This window comes from Corapipo altera, unplaced genomic scaffold (assembly GCF_003945725.1).
Source record: "Corapipo altera isolate COAL_440 unplaced genomic scaffold, ASM394572v1 60, whole genome shotgun sequence".
Lineage (NCBI taxonomy): Eukaryota > Metazoa > Chordata > Aves > Passeriformes > Pipridae > Corapipo > Corapipo altera.
In genome coordinates, this window is record NW_020884912.1 from 5,488,634 (window position 1) to 5,508,828 (window position 20,195).

General features: G+C 40.5%; 1 long non-coding RNA gene across 2 annotated transcripts; it reads right to left on the reverse strand.

Annotated features, from left to right (window-relative positions):
- Positions 1-9,206: 9,206 nt before the first annotated feature.
- On the reverse strand, positions 9,207-18,127 carry LOC113952284. Of its 2 annotated transcripts, none has more exons than XR_003529492.1 (3): positions 18,019-18,127; positions 9,326-9,492; positions 9,207-9,241 (listed from the first exon to the last, which is right to left on the reverse strand). It is a non-coding gene; the product is annotated as an uncharacterized LOC113952284 (long non-coding RNA). The 2 variants fall into 2 exon arrangements; XR_003529493.1 differs by lacking the exon at positions 18,019-18,127 and adding an exon at positions 10,295-10,491.
- Between the last annotated feature and the right edge of the window lie 2,068 nt (positions 18,128-20,195).

Consider the following 20,195-nt stretch of genomic DNA (forward strand, 5'->3'; position numbering starts at 1 on the left):
AAAACTAATGAAAACTGGTTGTTTTCCTATCAATCAGGATTCCACAGATTCTCTATGTCTAATACTGTACATGTTCAAGGCACAGATTTTCCTCCACTTTCAGGACATTGATAACAACACTCTCCTCTGCTGATCTGCACTGCCCAGTAATACGTTTATGTTGCTGCCTTTATGTTGATGTGGACATCAACAACGTATCTCCTCTACTTACTTTCAGGACTCCTGCAGTTTTGTAAGCTCTATAGGAACTAATCATCTGTAGAACTTCTGTCAAATCAGGTTAAAAATGGGGAAAGCACTGAGCAATTAAGAGCAAAAGGAAACGTGTGCAGACAAGCACAGAGCATGATCTTTTAAGCCACGTTTCCTGAGGAAAACAAGCTAAAAAAAGGAGTATGGCAGTAGATTTTTCAAAGCTATTTCAAATAAGGAGATACATTGTATATCCTGTTCAGCATGACTTTTAAAAACTATTGGAATGTGGTTGCATTCATAAACAGCTATAAATACTTCTCAGAGAAACAACATATAGTTGCTGTTTTTCCCTGCTCCCAGCCAAACCTCATCTCTCCAAAGCTAAGACAAGAGCCTACTTTGAAAATTGAACTTCAGCAATGCATGTATTCATGCAATTTGGAAAAGGACAAGCTTTATGAGAAACAAAACCAACATAAAATTCCTTTCTATCATTAGTTGCACAGTTTTCCTTCACAAATAAAAAGAACAGTAATTTTAATCTTGCAAAGATTAGAATGCAGAAGCTATCCCCCTTTTAAAAAACTTGTCAATAAGGTGTTTTTATTTTCAACCTAAATTAAAGCAAATTCACCATCTCATACCTGCCTTGTAAATTTACCTCACAGAAAAATGGGAGCGGCTTGTTTTCATAGTGTTTTTGTCTTGAAAAAGTTGATCCATGCCTTTGCCGTGTCAAAAATAATACAATTTTCTGTAACATCGAGGAAAGCTTCAGAAATCAGGGCTTGACAAGCACAGTACAAATTTATAAGGGTGTGCCATCCACATTCTCAAGAGAGTATTGATTTGAGAGGACTTTTGCTCCTAAGTGGAAACTTACCATTTGAAGGGAAGAGGTAGGCCTAGCAACACGACTCAATGCTTTCTGTACAAGCAGCAACAGTAGTCCAGGATCTACTCCAGTGGCACAACTTGTGAGGATAAGGCCAGTAGTAAAGAGCAGCAGCTTTCAGCTTTATGTTCACACAGAAGCTCGGAGCACATGATGATGCTGAGTACTTGTAAAATCATTTAGCTCTTCTCCACCACTCCCTGATCTCCAATTCCAAGTTTGCAAGGCTGATGTTTAATTTAATTTATTAAGTTTAGCTACATAGTCTCAATGTAAAAATCACATTTGAGGGAGGGACAACCAAATTGTATACATGGCTCCTTGCATGCACTTAGATATGCCTGCAAGACCACAGGCTACTACTATTGCTGTAAGCAAAATAATCCACTGGCAATGCCTTCCCAACAACCTCAGGCAGGGAGTGGAACCTGCCATCATGAACTGTGAGAAACCTGGTGATACAACCCTGCTCACAAATCCCCTGACTTCCTGCACTTCCACAACTGGCAAGAGAAGCTGAAAATCCTTCTGAAAAGTGAAGACAGCGCAGCTCTTCCTGCAAGCTTTAATTCCTATGACTAACAAGACTTTATCAGAGCTTCTGACCAAGGCCACTCTTCCATATAGCACAGCATTTGATTTTAAGGCAATTTGTGCTGGATCAAATCAATAAGCAAACTGCTAAGCTACAGCAAACTCATTCCACACAAACATGTTCTAAAAGAAGAAAAAAAAAATTGAAGGGGTACCTCATTTCTAGCATACTTTATGCTGGATTAGGTATTGTCTTTCCCCCCACAGCTGCCACAATCCCAACATAAATTCCACACTGTGTTCTGCTTAATTTGACACTTGATCCAGATCATATTTGTGCTGCTTAGTGACTTGGTATTAATGAATGAGAATCAGATTTAGGAAGATCTTTTTCATCCTAAGGTCAATCAGGGTAATTATGACAACTTAGTTTTTTATTCCTGCATTGTGGAGATCATTTCTGCTAAAATAATGCAGGTCCACAAATTTAAAAATTCTTAACAGCTGTAGTTCAGCCTTCTCCAAGTAATCTTCAAAGATTATTGACTTTCACGAATTACAAAAACCATAGCATGAGAACTGTGAGTTTTGTAAGCTATTTTTTCTTTTAGTTTGTCTCTTCACCTAATGGGGATACCCATCCAAACACAAATGAGGGAAAATAACAGCTCTATAAAAAGAATGACTGTAACCAAGTTCAGAGTGCTTATTTATTAATATGGCACTGATAACTTGCAGCAGTGCTGTGTGGAGAAGGCTTACGCTCATTTTCCTCTAGCAAGGTCTCCTGTCACTACTTACCCTCTCCTCTGGGAGTTGTGCATATGTTTTCAGACTGGCAGGTTACTCCTCCCCAGTCAGGGTCATTCCCAGAAATCCCTGCATCCCAAATGAAGGGTAACTTGTTCCAGATCACTGCCTGCTCTCCAGATCTATCCTTGGCCCAGCCCTGCACTGGGTGGTGCCTTCCTCTGCAATAATTTCCTCTGACAACAAATTCCAGACTTGCAGAATCACAAGGCATCAGGAATTATCCTTTTGAGACCCACATTAGGTCAGGAATTTCCTTTATACATACATATCTATTCCTATGCAAGAGTTCAACCAAATGGTTTAATCAAAACAGTTCAACCATATAAAAAGATTTAAAAATTAGGCACTTATTCCTTAACTTAGCAAGAACACCACCACCAGGTTTGAAGTTCTCACCTTGGCTCCATTACCACTGACTTCTGTTTAATAGGCTTGATGTGTCATTAATGCATCAAATTCATATATGGTAATGAATATATGACTGAACTGTATTTTTATAGGCTTAGATCTCAACTTGTAAGGTGGACTTCGACGTAAGTTATTAATCGAGTGATCTGCAATCATCCATAACCTTTTCACTATAGCAACTAGAAGATTTATATAACAGAGTAGTACATCAAGTCTGATAGGTTTATGATTGTACTGAGCTATTTATCAAGACTGTTTCTCAAAGATCTAGACTTGTTCTATTTTTGTTTAGAGTTGATTTCAGATATGTTAAGTAACATTTACAGCTTGTCTTCATGGCAGATAAATACTTGAAATATTCATTTCTTGTGTACCATCTCCATATCTGTAAAAAAGAATTTTAAAAGCAGCTTACAACAAAGCTAAAAGAGCTGAACAAAACATAGATACGTAAATGTGTTTACTAAACCAATGAGCCAAAATGACCACAAACTAAACCAACTTACTTACTCATCTCCAAGATGGCCACAGAACTTAATTATCACTATAAATCCCTGCCATTGGAGGTCTGATTTTTGAGATGAGATGTTCAATTAATAGTTTGATATCCAGTGAGTATAGCATGAGCGGAGGTATCAATGTTGTACTTCAATGTAGAACCAACCAACTAACCAAACACACCCCCAAAAAAACCCCAAACAGACCCCCCCCCTCCTCCTACCAACTTATTCTATTTGTTTTTTCCAAACAGATTAGGTCAATTATGATAATGTTCTCAGCTACCGTGTAACACTGCCAGACAGGCAGGGGTTTCAGCATGGAACCACCTGAGTTTTCATGCACCATGCTCTCGTGCAGGTATCATATCTGAGTTCTTATGATAAGAACTTCAGTTATGTCCCCATTACTTCAACACAGTTTAAGGAACAGGTCTTTTTTCTGACAAGCAGTGCCACCATCAAACTTGAGCATGAAACAATAAAGCTGACTGCAAAGCACCCAGAGCAATCCAGCCAGCTCCCTTGAACCTATATTTCCTGAAGGAAGATGAATCAGAATAGTAAGAAAGAGCTGAATCGCTGGACAGTGATTTTTTCAGCCTTTCTGTGGATCCTAGAACAGCAGCATTCATGGTCCTACAACAAGTGGCAGTGACAGAAGTTGGCAGGAAGTCTTGGGACTATTTCACATATTAGGACCAGACCACTTGCCAAAAGGAAGTGCTACAACCACCAGATGACTACTCAGACATACCGAAAAGCAAGTAACCCTGTTTAAGGAAGATTGCATAGGTGCTGATTCACCTAGCATTTGTTATTTCTCTTTAAGTCCTATCTTCAGTTTCACTACCCACATTGTGGGTAAAAAACCATTATGCAAAAAGACACTGTACACAAGACAATTGCCCTCAGGTGGTTGGTTTATTTCAGAAATAATGTACCTAAAACATAAATTGAACTGCAGTACTGTAAGTCAGCAATAGCCAAACTTTCTAAAGGCTAATACATTACATAAAAAACTCATTAAACCATTACATAAATTTGTCAGATTTCGAGCCATTACTTACCACTGAACAAAGGTAATACCTATTCATCCAGCTACTTGCATTGTAATAGGAAATAATGCCTCTTCATTCTGGCTGTACTGACTGTATTAAACACCTAAGATATATATATATGTACAAATGGATATATAAGAAAAAAAAGATGTAAATATTCCCTCCAAGTACACATCAAGAGTGGAGAAATTCCTCACTTAGAAGGCCAGATGGGCATCTGAGTGTTTCTAACTTGGCAGTCTCCATAATCAGAATGCTGATCTTCACCAACATGCATTGTATTCCCAACCTTAAAGTGCTGTACATACTTATACATCACCAATCCATTCCAGATGTTTACTCAGCTAATACAGCATTGCCTAACTCCCAGAGAGAGGTGTGTGTCTTATGATACCATACCAACGATGTGTGTGCAGTGTGGTATGGCTTCATGATGCTCCTTGATGGTAATCCATCGGCAGAAAAAAAGTAGCAATATGGGCATGTCAGCACAGCTATGACATTTTCTAAGGGAGAACTGTAGTAATAAGTGCCTTGGGTTCTCCTCCAAGGACAGTTTGCTTCTGGGTCCCTTCCTCTACTCCGTGTATTTTCAGGTTTGCATCATATTATAATAAAGTTTAGGAACTTCAGGCAAAGAGAAAGACCCTTCTGTTCCAAGCACTGCACAGTCTCAGAACTAAAACTACCCTGAGCAATTTGTCCCCACCAATCTGCTCATCATTTGCAGAACAAAATGAAAAATTTTCCTCTACAGACTTGGCAGTCGCAGCACTCTTTCCTTAAACTCTGTGCTTCAGCCTCAACTTCTTTCCTTGTTCCCTCTCTTCGTTCTGACCAAGCAGTCCTACGCTCTCAGCTGGCATTTCTTTGGTAGTTTTGGACACAAGAGCCAGACTGAAAGAGAGCCACCCTTGAGAAAACTGCTATCTAGGTTCATGAATCTCAGCATAACTCTGCTCTCTTAATCTTTTCCCATGCACAAATAAAAACTCTTCTGACAATACTCCTGATTGACTTCAACTGATGGAGAATTCCCCTAATGCCAAAAGAGACTATCTTTCCAGCTTTCCCAGGGTACCATATTTGCCTTGAAAATACAAATCTTATTAAGGTTTTCAAATTCTGGAGAACAAAAGAGTTCTTGGGATATTTAAGGAGGGAGTCAAACAGAACAGTAGCCGCAAGGAACACAGGTCTCAGCAAATGAACTAGAATCAGGCTTTCAAAGTCACAAGACAGCAGAAATTCCCAGAAGGCTCTTCTGCTGGTGAAAGTATTCTGCACACTTAGAATTTATGTAAAACTTAATTAGAATCTCTGTGAAAAAAAAATCCATTTGGAGGTAATTATAAAAAGGAGGCCATTATAACAATTCTTTATCATCTCCATTCCTGGAAGAAAAATCAAGAGCCTTATTCTTGGAGGCATTCAATAAATGTAACAAGCAGCCAGGTTCTGCTAGCCAGCACAGAAAGACTGAAGAGTTTGCACCCACTCCGATCACCTCTATTCAGCCAGCATTACTGATGTATAACCAGTTGAGTCATTCCACAACACAACTGTTATTTCGGGATCTCTACATATTGCCTTGCTCAGGTGCCACTCTTCCACACCACCATCACCGTGTCACCAAGAAACCAGGGTTCTTCCCATAGGGCATGCAGCATCTATGTTGCCTCATGGCCACAGGGCAATGCCATGAGTCTGGAAACAGATGTCCTGATGCTGTGCAAACTTCAGCTGGCACATCATGGAGCACGGGAGGTTAACAGTGCGCCAAAATCCTGCTTCTCATGCGTTGAAAAAATATCCTATAGCCAATGCTCTTGGGAGCCATCTACCGGCAGTTAGGAATTAACCATTTGCATGTCCGCAGAGAAGTTTAAGAGCCACTTGTAACTCCACCATCTCAGGGCACTCCCTAAACTCCTGCATTCATCACTAGAATCTTTTGAGGGATCATCTGTTCATGGCTAGGCTTCGTGAACGAAGATTTGGGAAGGCACTATCCACATTTGCTACAGGCACGATCATCTGTAAGCTAGTTATTTAACCATAGCTAAGCATTGTAGCCCTATTTTATACTTATTCCTAACACTTCACATGCTCAGTGTGCTACCTAAACGTTATCTTCTTTCCTAACATGCTTGGACCCTAAAAGATGGGAAGGACTGTAGAAGTCATGTTATTTTCATGTTAAATGTGAAGCTCTAGTAAGTACATGTGGGACAAGTAGGAGGAAAATCCAGGCCACATGGCAAATTGAAATACCATGGTTTGAAGACTCAACTCCATGACTGGAAAACCTAGCTAAAGAACCAAATAAATTCCCAGGAACTGGGTGGGAAGAGGGAAGCTGTAAGTTGCACTGGAACATCATCATTGGGACAAGAACATGAGATGCATGTGGACAACCACTCAGTGAAGAGCTGGTTTTCCCGTATCACAGCATGGCTGTGTGAACACAGCCCCTTGAGCTACTGCAGATACATTGCAGGTGTCAAACTGGGAGAGAGCAGATGCTGATTATGCTGCATCTTATGCTTGGATGGTTTAAATTGCTTCTCTACTAAGTGAAGGTCCAAAGGCATGGAAAGACTCCCAGCAGTACTGCTGAAAGAGCTGAGGGGTAATTAGAGGAGAAAAAAAGTATGTGTTCAGAAAAAGGGGTTACTTTTCCAGGAGACAAGAATTTTCTGACACAGGGACACACACATCAGTCCCCATGCCTGAGGGCATGACCCTGTTGCATCCATGTTATACAGAGGACAGACCTGCCAACAAGCATAATTCACCCAAAATGCAGGGAAAAGTGTGGGCAGTACATGCAGGATTTCATGCATGCCCAGGATTTCAGGTGGAGGTAGAATATGTGTTTCAAATGGGAGCCTGGGCACCTACCAACTCACGCATCATGTGGTTAACCAGCAGATTAAGAAAAAAGTCTGAGACAGTCTCCCAGGACACAGAGTACAGCCAGACCAAAAGTAGTTCAGAAATAAGTGTCTTCCAGGAAAGTCTCAAAACTAGTGCCTGGGGACTCACAACAAAGTACCAGGAAACCAGTAAAGAGGAAGTGATTCATGTTTATCCTACTAGATTTTGCATGGCAGAAGGTTTCCAGGGCATTCCAAGAGTCTAGCAGACACAAGACAGGTGGGTACCAAAAAAATAATCCAGTATATATCATGTGGGGATATTGTGCTGTAAATGCATAAATCAAAGAACAGAGGTGGGAGCCTATAAAGTAATGTCATTGTACCTCACATGTGCAATATTTATTAGGCAGAAAGACATGAAGTTTGTTTACATATACACAGATTAAAAGGATTTCACTTATCATACCACCCACTAGCTACAAAGGAGAAGATGTCAGCTTAAATATCTATACCCTATTTCCACTGTGTTTCAAACTTGGTTTTAGATTTAAAGCTATGTTATTTTAAAATTAAAAGGAGACCCAAAAAAGTCCTTCTCATATATCACCTCTACATCGATGCTCAGGTTTCAGTCAGCCATCACTAAAGCACCAACTCTGCATTAAGACCTAAAATGCTGCCAATTTTCTGTGTCCTTTGTCAAGGTCCAGTTAGTTTCTTGATGTGAAATGGTGCTGTTTTTCAGCCCACTAGTAGTAATGCTCCACATGTTTGTGTTTTTCCCCCTACTTTCTCATGTCTTCTGTGCCAACTTGTTTTAGTGAGGCTGTCTGGCATACTTCTCTATTCCTTTTAATGGTTTAAAAGAAAACATTTTTCATCAAAAGAAAGCACTTTGAACAGAAACTATTATGAAGGAGAGAAAAATATCCTTTTTCTCCTTTTGAGTGGCAGTTTTGTAGGGCACTAAATTAATTTTTTAAGGTGGTTAATATTGCTAAATTTAGAAAGTCAAGTAATAACAGTCCTACATGGTCCAAAGGACGATCGAAGGATGAGGGAAGCAATATATCTTTTAAACAATTGAAAGAGTTGGGAACATTCCCACAGTGAGAATATGCTTAGCAAATTTCTCTACTAGAGGGACACTTAGATGCATGGAATATTTCAGCTACAGCAGAAATCCCACAGTGTTCTGTGCTGAAAGCAGAGGTCAACCTTAAGGGAATTATATTAGACATACAGTCAGACAAGGCAGGCACCTCAGGGAATAGCTCCTAGCATAAATATAAACACACCAGCTTGCATGCACGTTATTGCTTCTAAGATGACACAGTTACACTTTCTCTTCTCCCTACCTGTCTTTTAGAAAACCAGAATTTGATCTCATGCTATTTTCAAATACTCACAGCTTTCCTTTCTGTGCAAACACCATTCCACGTGCAAGTAAACACAGAGAAGATGGGACAACCATTCTCAAAACAATCCACAATGGGCACAGCCAGGATGTTGATGCACAGGTCTGCATTTAGGACTATGCTGCCAAGCCCTGTCACATAGAAAACCCTATGTCAGATATCGAAACATTTAGGTTCACGAGAGAAAGAGGGCAGTTCTTCCAACCTGAGATTTGATGTCAGAGCCTGACTTACTGCTTCTTACCATTACCCACAGGGAGAGACCACACTCCAAGTGTGACCATCCACCTTGGATGACTCAAGTTCAATACCGTGAGTCCCTCCCCTACCCAGACAGGCAGCAAGTGATTCGCCCACAGAGCTCTGAGCAGACTAGGTCAGAACTTAAGATGAAAAATTCTGTGTGTGGGGCCCAGTTGTCTTGGTACAACAACCATGGCTTTTAAAAATCCACAAATGCAACCTCCTTCAGCTTTTTGGAGAGCCCAGTAAAACCCATAAGTCTCCATTTTCAAGACGTGCAAGGCCAGCTGAGTTCCTGAGAAAGAGAAACACCACGGCCAAATTCAGACTAGAGCACATTTTGGGTTTTTTCTCCATTCACAGCAGAGTGGCAACATACCTGAAAAAGCAGCTCAAACCAGACGTTTTTCTGGGATCCAGGGAGCACCATACACACACATACCTTGCTTTGGTTCCCCTCCCAACATAAGCTCTTATATTATGAAATCTATCCACAGTTACTCTTTTATAAATAGTGCAGTGTCAAGATCCTGCTGAGTCCCAAGTCTGAAACTTTAAAAAAAAGAACATTTACAACTAGTCTTGCTCGTTTTGAGCACAACTACAGAGCAGGAATAAGAACTGATTTATAGCAACCAAGGAGTTGATACAGTTAGAATAATTCCAGATTGATGAAAGACCTCAGCTGCAAATTACTACTGTTTTGTTCACTCTGTCTTTAGAACTACTACTTTCCAAAAATGTAGCTCTTGTAGAGTCAGCTTTGGTGGAGCAGGGTATCTTGTTGTTATATAAATTCTTAGCATGATTTAATATACCTACACAAACTCAGCTTGGATTCAAACCATAACTCAACTTACCTTTTTTTCCTGGTGGCACTTTACAATAAACACTGGGAATTTAACAACAGCACATTGACTGTATGCTTTCTTTTTTTATTATTTTGTTTAAGTTACAATACATTTATTGTATATATTATTACATACACAGTGAATACAATAGCAGAAGCTGGAGCCTGGACACTTGCATCCTGTTCTTGGCTGTGTACAGACATGCTTGTCTTACCTTGGGTAAGCTAGCCCATTGTCCCCCAGCTGAGCTACTTCTAATACTTTAGATGCCCTAAGTATCTGTTTCAGAAGGTGTTGTGAATTAAGGACTCCAAGTGCTTTGAGATCCTGAGAAGAATGGCAATATACCAAGTATGAAGTATTTAATAACTGGGAGAGAGAAACAGAAGGGCAAACTAATTATAAGGGCTGCATAGACATTTGTAAAAGAGGACAAGCAGGAAATACAAAAAGAGAGCTTGGGCTTAGCAAGCTCAGTACTGCTTGGTGATCTGTACTTCTGAATATCTAAGACAGCAATTTCAGTTCCAGGCTGAGCACCAGTTTGTCTGCAAACTGCAATGAGGTACAGCTGTTCATCAGACCAGGAAATCCAAAGGAGGATTCTTGCCAGGGATCTTGGGGTTTTATGAGGCACTCAGTGGTGACAGCATCTCTGGACGCTGGAAACATATGGAAACCTGCAGACACGTGACTGCACTGAACAAAAGAAAGATGGTTTCACTTCTGAACTCCCTGAGCCTCCAGACAAAAGGCTGTGCAAATGTTCCAGCAAGATATCCCAGACCAAATACATTCAATTCATTGGAACAGACAGTAACATTTTAAGTTACTTTCACAGAATGTACCTAATTATGTCATCACAAACTATAAAGGCTGTAAGAACACATGCTAGAGCCAATATCTTGACATCATGCACACATGCTTAATGTCTTACTAAATCTTACAAGTGCGAGAATAACATCTTTGTTTAACAACAAAGAAGCAATGCTGGGTTTAGTTGTCTTAATCACCTTATGTATAAGATTATTTTTTTCTAGAAATCCCTACTCATATGAACAAGCGTTTGCTGCAATGTCACTACAGCAGTGCTGTCTTCCACTTGCTGTTTAATTTTCCTTTTCATGGAAGAAGGTTCTCAATGTGCTTCACAGACACTAGATCAGGTATAGTTTCTGTTTTTCTTTCTCTAATTATTCATGTAAAAATAGGACTATGATAAACTGAAATAGTGTAATATCCCCAAAATAACTACAGCAGTAACAACCAGCCAATACTTTCAGCTGCTTCTGTGAGGAGTTAAGCAAGCAAAGTCATTAAGCAGGAACAATCTTAAAGTCAGGAAATGTTGGTGGAAATCAAGTTTGGGACTTGAAATTGTAAGTATCTGCACCCAAATCCTTATACCAAGAACTAGTTTAATCCAATCAAAGTAACCAACACAGCTCAATTTTTTTATGCTGTATAGTCATAACAAGCTGCTTGAGAACAATCTACAGATCAAGACAATTTCAAATGATGAATAAATTCATAAAAACCCTACACTGTTCAGAAATCATTTAAACACAGGGAAATTAGGCTTAAAAACATCAAATGCACTATATTTTAAAACTACCTTTGAAGATAATACTGATGTTAAAATATTATTAAAAGTGGATAAAATACTTGAAAAATATGAGCACGAGAAACGTGGCCAACATGAATAATGTTCCAATTTGTGCATTGACCTTCTACACTAGCATCTCCATGTCCTACCAATCTCTTAGTAAAACATTTCCATGTTTTTACATGTCTGGCTTGTAGACAAACTCCAAAACATTTAACTCCTGAGTTAAATGTTAAAGTCTGCTGCATATATGGTTCAAACAGCAGAGAAAAATCAATTATCAGGGCAAATATTTTAGGGCAGAGCTTTACTATTTAAACCCATCATCCCTGCAAAGATCCCCATATTTATCAGTATCGTGACTAATGGATGAATGGTTTTCACTTGCCACTGTAAAAGATAGGGTCTAAACTCAATGGACAGATGAAGAGATTATACATCACATTTTATACAGTCTCTTTCATCATATCAGGTAAGTTACTGACCTCTGAGAACCTGCTACATGTAGGGTAGGTATAACTACCTGAAAGCTTGCTCTCTGTTTTATAAACAGAAGGCACCAGAGGTAAATGCCCTACTTAGATATGTCCCTCAGAAGAAAAATGTAATAAATATGGTAGTGATGTGAAGAAATACTAGGAGAGCAGTGTTTCAGGACCACGTCTGGAAAACAATCCCTAGAAGTAAAGAAGAATGTTCAAGAAAAGTGTTTATGGCAATACAAGCTAGAGTCAGAACACAAAGTATCAGTTAAAGTATAAAGTATCGTGGGTTGACCTTGGCCAGATTCTAGGCACCCACTAAAGTCGCTCTGAGCTGGGAGAGGTCACACAGGCAAAACAGACTCAGCATGGGGTTAATACTAAAATTTATTACTAACAGGATAAGATCTAAAGAGTGAGAAATAAAACAGTCTTAAACACACTTTCCACCCACCCCTCCTTCCTTCCGTGTTCTCCCTTCTCCCCTCACAGCAGTGCAGGGGAACAAGTCCACCCCTCAGGCAACAAGTCTTCTAAATCTGCTGTCCCATAGGTCACTCTTCCATGGGCTGCAGGAGGACAGTCTGCTTCACCACGGGTTACAGAGGGGGTCACAGCTCTGAGTCCTTCCCCTGCTCCGTGGGGTCCCTCACATGAGTAACAGTCCTTGACAGACCTCTCCAACATGAGTCCATCCCTCAGGCAGTAGTTCTTCCATATCTACTGTCCCGAGGGTCACTTCTCCATGGGTGCAAGGGGGGGTCTCTGCACCCCGATAGTCCTTCCTAGGATGCAATCCTTCCTAGGGTGAGCTGTACTGATGTGGATCCCCCACAGGGCCATGAGTCCTACCCAGGAATAACCTACTCTGGCATGGATTTTCCTCTCCATGGACCACAAGTCTCTTGAAGGACTCTGCTCCATCCTGGGCTTTCCACGGGGGGGTAACGGCCTCCTTCCATGCATCCATGTGCTCCAGTATGGGCTCGGCTGCACCGCGGTGGGCCACCCCAGCCTCCCCTTCGCAGGGGCTGCCGCTCAGCTCATCTGGCACTGCCGAGAGCAGCACGGGTGGCTCAGCCGGGGTGCCGCTGCCTGCTCTGGGCTAGTTGCCGGGAGACCTGGCCCAGGCTGCTGTTGCCCGCCCCCCTCCCCCCATCCTGCAGCGGGGCCGCCCGGGAGCTTTAGTCAGCTCTCCCCGGCTGGAATTCTTCTGCGCAACAAAACTTGTTCTTAAATATGTTATCAACAGAGGCATAATTATTGGCTCTCCCTTTGCCAGCAGCAGGAAGTCCCTCCTGTAGCCAGCTATCATTGGCTTCACTGGGGGTGAAATTTCTAGCAGCTTCTAAACGAAGCCACCCTACCCCGTTACCAAAAAGCCCAGCCACCTCAACCCATGACAAAGGCCCCAAAAGAAATAGCAAATTTTCAGCTTCAAACCTGTCTCTAGGCTCACCAGGCTATCATGTAAGACACACTGTAAAGTGGCATGTTTCTGTTGCAGACTTCTGTAAGGCAGGTAAAGCAAAAAGATAAAGCATCATGTCTGAGGCACAGACATGCACAGTGAGACATGCCCCAAGGGCAGCAACTTGAATCCCCAGCTGTCCAGCCTCCAGGTACTCACCTCTACAACCTTTAGCCATACTAAAAAATAGAAGATGACAGCTGTACTCTTCCTATTCATTCCCTACCTTTAACATTGGGAGCATAAGGCAAGAGGGTTGGGCCAAAGCAGTACTCACTATGGATGAATACTGCAATTCTCTTGGATCTCATATGGCAAGCTTACAGTCTCTGTGGCTATACACTTGAGATTCATCTCTACTTCCTATCAGGCTCAATTTGCCCTCACTCTACACTGTCTGTTATGTATTAAACCTGCCTAGCAGTCAAGTTACAGGTTTTTATCCTTTTTCTCCATGCCTACTTGACCTCAGCCCAGTCAACAAACACTGTCTTGGCCGAGAAGCTCAGAAGAGAAGTCTCCGCAACAGTTACATTGTCAGCTTTCTTCACCACCTCAACCAATGAGTTCTGAGGACTTTCTAACAAAACACATCCTTCCTCCTATTCCTTTTTGACTATCTGTATTAGAGATCATGGTAACACAGGGATATGGGAAAGCACATTATATCCTTCAGTAGGTTCTCGAGGAAGCTTAACAGCAGCAACTTCTGAGTTTCCCTGGAATCTCATGCTCAGATGAATCTGCATACTAATTATGTAAGAAGAATCAATTACAAATTTCTATTTGTCTTTATAAACTTCACAGAAGAAATCACAAAAAGAAGGTTTAAGGAAGCCTTTAATTTTGAATTTGAAGTCTTAATCAAAAAAATCTATTCTGAACTGGCTTACCATACCAGAAGATTTAACATAACACAAGCTAAAGAAGTACGCAGGCATTGTTTTTGTTGCATATGATTAAATGTTTGCCTGGTTATAATTATTACTTCTAATCCTTCAAAGCCTTAATTCAGTTTTCATATGTCTTAGTCCCAACCCAATCTAAGGAAGATAACTTGAATTGGAATACACCACAACTACCACGAGTCTAGCTCTCTGAGTTCAATTCTATTGCTGGTGGTTCAGTTCTATTGCTGCACAAATGTGTGAGGGAGCCTCCTGTCTCACTTAGCAATAGTGGTCAAACATGTCATAGCATATGTACCAGTACAGTGTACTATCTGAATTACAGTATGTGTCATCCAGAGAGCTCTGATACTGTATGCAAGGCTCATGAAAATTGGCCAGCAATTTTAACATCATAAACTACAGAAGAACAAATCTGCTTAAGTATTCAATCAAGCAGGAAAGTTTATTACTTACTATGTATTCTAAAGAGTGGTTGTAAATGCATAAAACTAGCCGATAGACTTCATAGCATTTTCTATAATAAAAGAGCTGCTGGCGTTTTGGCTTAGGGTATGTCACTACTGCACAAGAAAGACTGGGAAAAGTCCTTGCAGTTAAATAAGTTCTGAAACTGGAATTGTGACAGTCAGGTCTCACTGAAACACACCAGCACTAGACAGACCAATTCATGCAAGAGAAAGGTTTAAGTAGCCGTCACTCTGACTTTTAGCTGCCTGCATCACCTCACTGGAGGGGTTCTCTTTGATATCTGTAACCACAGACATGTCACATCAGTGTGACTTGGATCCAGCAAATCAAGCCCTTGGCAAAGTTCTCAAAGACACTTCTGGGCCAGAGGATGAAAGAGGCTTTCAGAAAGCCTGTGAAATCTGAAATGAATGTGAACGTAAGATTGGCACTGGACATTAGCAACAGGGACAAAAGATGACTCTGATGCACTAGAGTCCAACTGACCAATTAGGAAACTATTTGTGCCCTTTTATTGGCCAACATCCCTCCACCAACTACATTGACAACTAGAAAATGTGCACAAAATGCGCTCTAGTTTGAATCCTCCTAGCATTGTTTGCATATGAAATAAAAGCAACTCTTGATTTCCTACTTCACAAGTAGTTCAACTGGACAGAAGAAACTGCCCACTTGGGAGCAATCTTTCAAATGCTAATTCCAGCATGAGTCTGCAAGTGGGATACTCCCCTTACTTCCAGCAATACAGTTAACTGTGAGGCCTGGGCCCATTAATGCATGTGAACAAAAGAAAAATGTTTCCATTATTTGCCGTTTTCACTAGAATAAGCATCTTCTAGCAAAAAAACCCACTGAAATCAAGGCAAAATAGCTTTTCCTGTGAGCAACAGAACAAAGTCATTAGCTACACCAGAGAGTGCATTTGTGTTCTGTCCCACAGGGTTTAAAATTCCTGACCTGTAAAAGGAGGGAAGTCTGGATTCCCTTCTCATTCCTGTCATCTTTATCTGTTCTCTCTGCGTAAGTAGGTATGCTTACAAAGAACCACTTTAAAGGAAATATACTTAGATCTCAATGGCTGTCCCTTTTGGCATTGAAGATATACTTTAATGTATAGTAGCACACACTGTAGCAAAATAATAATAAAGAAAAATAAAAACCTTGCTAAAGTTCCCCAAGCCTTTGCTATGAGCAGGAATAGATTAAGGAATTACAATGAGGAGAAGATTTTGCTTTGAAGTTTTTTATCTGAATGCTGCCTAACTATGTGACTGTCATGAACACCTAGCCACAAATCTCAGTGGACAAGAGACAAAGAAAGGAGCTTGACATTTGCAGTTGTGGTGTAGCAGAACAAGCTGCAGTGTAAGTCATCTCCCTGATCTTGCAGGCAGGTAGAACTCTTGCATATACATTGCTTATCCTTGCTTTCTTATTCACGAGAACAGAGGAGGAAGAAAAAATATGTCTGTCTTCTGCCTTTACGGAAAAAATCTTTTTCTGAATTCTGCATTTTAGCAGGAATCGCAGAATTTCACTTGCTTATGACTTTTCAGAACACTTTCTAACCTCAAAGCATCCTTCATTAAATGAAACATGGAGAAATGGAACAACTTATACCAGGCAGAATAAAGTTGCAACCTGCACTGATAATGCCTCTGTAATTCATGCTGCTTAAATTGTTGGTTATGTGGGATCTGGCAAGTCAATGAGCCTTGCTCAAATTACAGAATCTCATTAATTCTGCCTTTTACGAGTCCTTTTCTACCTAGTTTGAGGACACTTGGCCCATGTCCACAGTTCAAGAGCTAGTAGAACCATCTCTTAAAGAACTAGAAGTTTAACTGATTAAAAGCACAAAATCTGTCTGGTAATCCTATGTTTTTGTGATATTTTAGTACTTCCATAATGAACCCTAGCTTATAAGAAGATCATCAGAAACAAACAAGACACGAAGAAATAGAACTGGGAGCTCATGTACCTGTATGAAATCCTGAAGAACAGTTTTTTTTTTTTCTTTTAAGGGCAGCAGGCATAACAGGCACAGCCCTCCTACCAGGTCCACTTCTAAACTACTCAGCGGTCTCCAGCATTTCCTTTCCCTGTGTACATTCAGTTTCCTATCTATAAACTGGGAAAGGGATGACAAATTTTTCAGTTGCACCAAAGAAATAAGAACTGAGAACCACGGACTAAAGCCCACTGAGTTTCAAATTCTGTACATTCTCTTGTTGAGCTCTTTAGGTAACAGCTACTGACCTTTATTTTATGTGCTGCAAGGCTATTCCAAGCAAAGCAACAGCTCTGTATGATGCTCTTTTACTAACAGGGCAGGACAGAAAAATGCCTGAGGTAACAACACTAGATGTTATTCAGGCATGGAGAACAAGTGCCTTTCCAGGGTTTCCCTCAAGAATTAGCCTCTGGACTGCTCCTGCACCTGGCTTTGCCAGGGAGGTGTGGTACTATAGGTGTTTTTCATTCCTGAAAGTTGAGTCATCACTTCAGCCCACAGAAGCAAACCTAATGAAAGGTGAGATTTTTCTTTTCCTTGCCACCCTTTGACATATTTCTGTGAAGATGCCCAATTATTGGAACAACAAGTACAGCCAGCAATCTGCTATTGCTGTCCAACTAACAAGAGGAGCTCATGCCAATGTACACCTTACTCACATGCATCTCTCCTTAGTAATGCTGGATAATGCTTTGTAAATAAATAAATGTACCAAAATCACTTAATCTTCACAGTGAGTAAGAGAAGAGGAAGCCACTGGAGACAGAAACAGTGACACACAGAATATTACTTGTGACCCGTCTATTCTAACATCCTGTCTTTTGCCTGAGCCATGTACCAAATGTTTTGGAAAAAGAAATAAGAAAACCTACTAGAGGTAAGATTTGGGATATACTGTGCTTTAGAAGGTTGTTATTTGGGGGTTATTTTGCTGAGATCACTAGAAGTTAAACCCTAAAGCTTGAGGTTAGTATATCCACTTAACATGTTTGTTAGTATTAACAGCTATAATTCTGGATATTCTGGTTATTTATACAAAAGCATTCAATCCCTCGTTTAATCCGCCTAAATCCCCTGGCCTCAGCAACACCTTATGGCAACCATTTTTACAGTCAAATCACAGCCATAGTCAGGGACTTCAGAGCTTGCAGGCTTGCTGCCATGGAGTTGGTTAATATTAGCAGCTCTGCGGGCCTGAGAAGGCTCAGCACAAGGTAGGAGTCTCTGCTTACAGAGTACAAGAAAGTACCAGAGGCAATGCCATCTCACCAGCCCTACTGGGAAGCAAGGTGCAAAATCCAAGGCAGAGGTTGGCTTCTAGCCCCCCCAAATTAACTCAGTCAGAGTAATTTTGCTGTCTGCCCTGTACATCAGTGTATTTCTGTCCCCATTCTTGGCACTAGAGTAGAACCCAAAGCTCTATGATATCTCACAACAGGCACAGATGATCCAGGACTTCTGGGTTCCCAAATCCTCTTTACTTAGCAAGACTGGCAAGCGGTCTGTACTTGAGAAATAGAGCTACTGCCAAAGTAGGAGACTTACAGCTTGGGCTCTAAGGCTTTATTTTAAAGTGAAATCAAAATAGACCAAGAGAAAGGTACTTAATTTTTGAGTTACCATAGAAAATTTAATCTTTTTTTTTCCTAGCTCTTTTTGAACAGAGCAAGTGTTTTAACTTCTTTTCACAATCAAAAGTTTTGCACCTGTGCCAAACGGACTTTTGGAATTCACACAGTCATTCCTGTAGTCACTGCAGGAACAGTGAAAGATGCACACATCTTGCCCTAAAGAAATGCAACTTCAGCCAGGATTTCATGCACAGACTTTGGGAAGCTATCAAAATACGGGTCAAAATGGGAAACTAGGGACAACAGATGTGGTGTAGTGTGACACACACAAAGGTTTTATCCTCACTGTGATTTGTTATTGCTACTGTCTACTGGTCAGAGACAATTAAAAGCAGCAAGTTTACTTTGATGTGCTGGTTATATCTGCAGAGAGCCTGATGCACTGGTCAGACACCCATTTGCTGAAAAAGGTGTTGCAATTCTTGAAAAAAGAATTGCTTTTCATTTGAATCTCCCCAGATGTGCTACTACAGAACTCTATAACCACATGCCAGTAGCATTTCTAAAAAGATTCACTGCCTGGACAGCTTGTGAGAGGGTCTACATTTTGTCAGTATGCTGCCTGCACTAAGATTGTAAAAGAAGAAATAAACCAAGCATAGGTCCACATTATTTACGTAGCTTAGGACCTGTCAAGCCTCTGCACACTTCCAGAGTCTCACTCTCAATCTGCAGAGGGTAACTATTAAAAGTAGTCCATGAACAAATTCATGCTGTAGACAATTCTCTCAATATATTTGAAAAAAAAATACTTGCCTTTATTGAGGAGGATAAAAAAATTTATATAAATTGAAGAGAGAAAAAAAAAGTAATACTTTTGGCAAATAATTTGTGACAAGACATATTTAAAAAGTCATCAGTGTAATATTTGAGCCTGAATCTGTCAGACAGAATTAAGACACCTTAGACTACACCAGTGTAAATATTTTGGTTTTGGTGCTCTGCAAGGTCTCAGAGAAAGCTTAAAATTGATAAATCTGGACGAAAAGAAAGAATAAAGTTTTTAAAAAAGGAAATAAAATCACCGTGGATCATTTTTGAAAGTCTTGTGACATTTAGACCAATTTCAAGATGTCTTAATAGAACTGGGAGAGAACAGGCAGAGAAAATTAGTGACCTTTGAATACTTGGATTTGGTAAGTTATACAATTCCACTGGAATTCACATCATGATGGGATTCAGATCAAAATCAATCTCCTTGTTGTAAAAATTCTTCACTGGCTTAATCTTACCAACCTGTGAACTGTGGCCCCTGTATTCAGAAAGGACTGGCTTTCTTTCCATCCTTTCACTCACTCTTGCCTTTTTCTCCCACAACTCCCTACACCTGCTTTGTGATTCACCAATCCACCCACACAAAACGCAACAGCAGCAACAGAAAGCAAACTCTCACTCCCACAAAATTTCTTTCTACCATTTTATTTTCCCCTTGATTTCTCTCCCCTTCCACTATTCTTCACTATTTGTCTTGGTACCTCTGCTGATATCCTGACTACAAAAGGCTACTGCAAAAGACAGGGAAACATGAAGCATCCTATTTCCACTTTCCATTTCCTACTCAATATAGTTACCTCTACACCTACACCAGACTGCATATGCTATCCTATTTATCCCTGGAGTGATGGTGAATAGTTTGTGAGGGATCTTTAAAAAATAAAACTCATCATCTAGCTGTAAAAAAGGGATTGAAAAAAAAAACAAACCCCCTCCAAAAAACCAAACCCACCCACCCATCCCCAAAACTCAAACACCAAAAAACTCCAAACAAACATGATGCTAAGATTAGAGACTGCTAAGATGGGAAAAAGTATGATT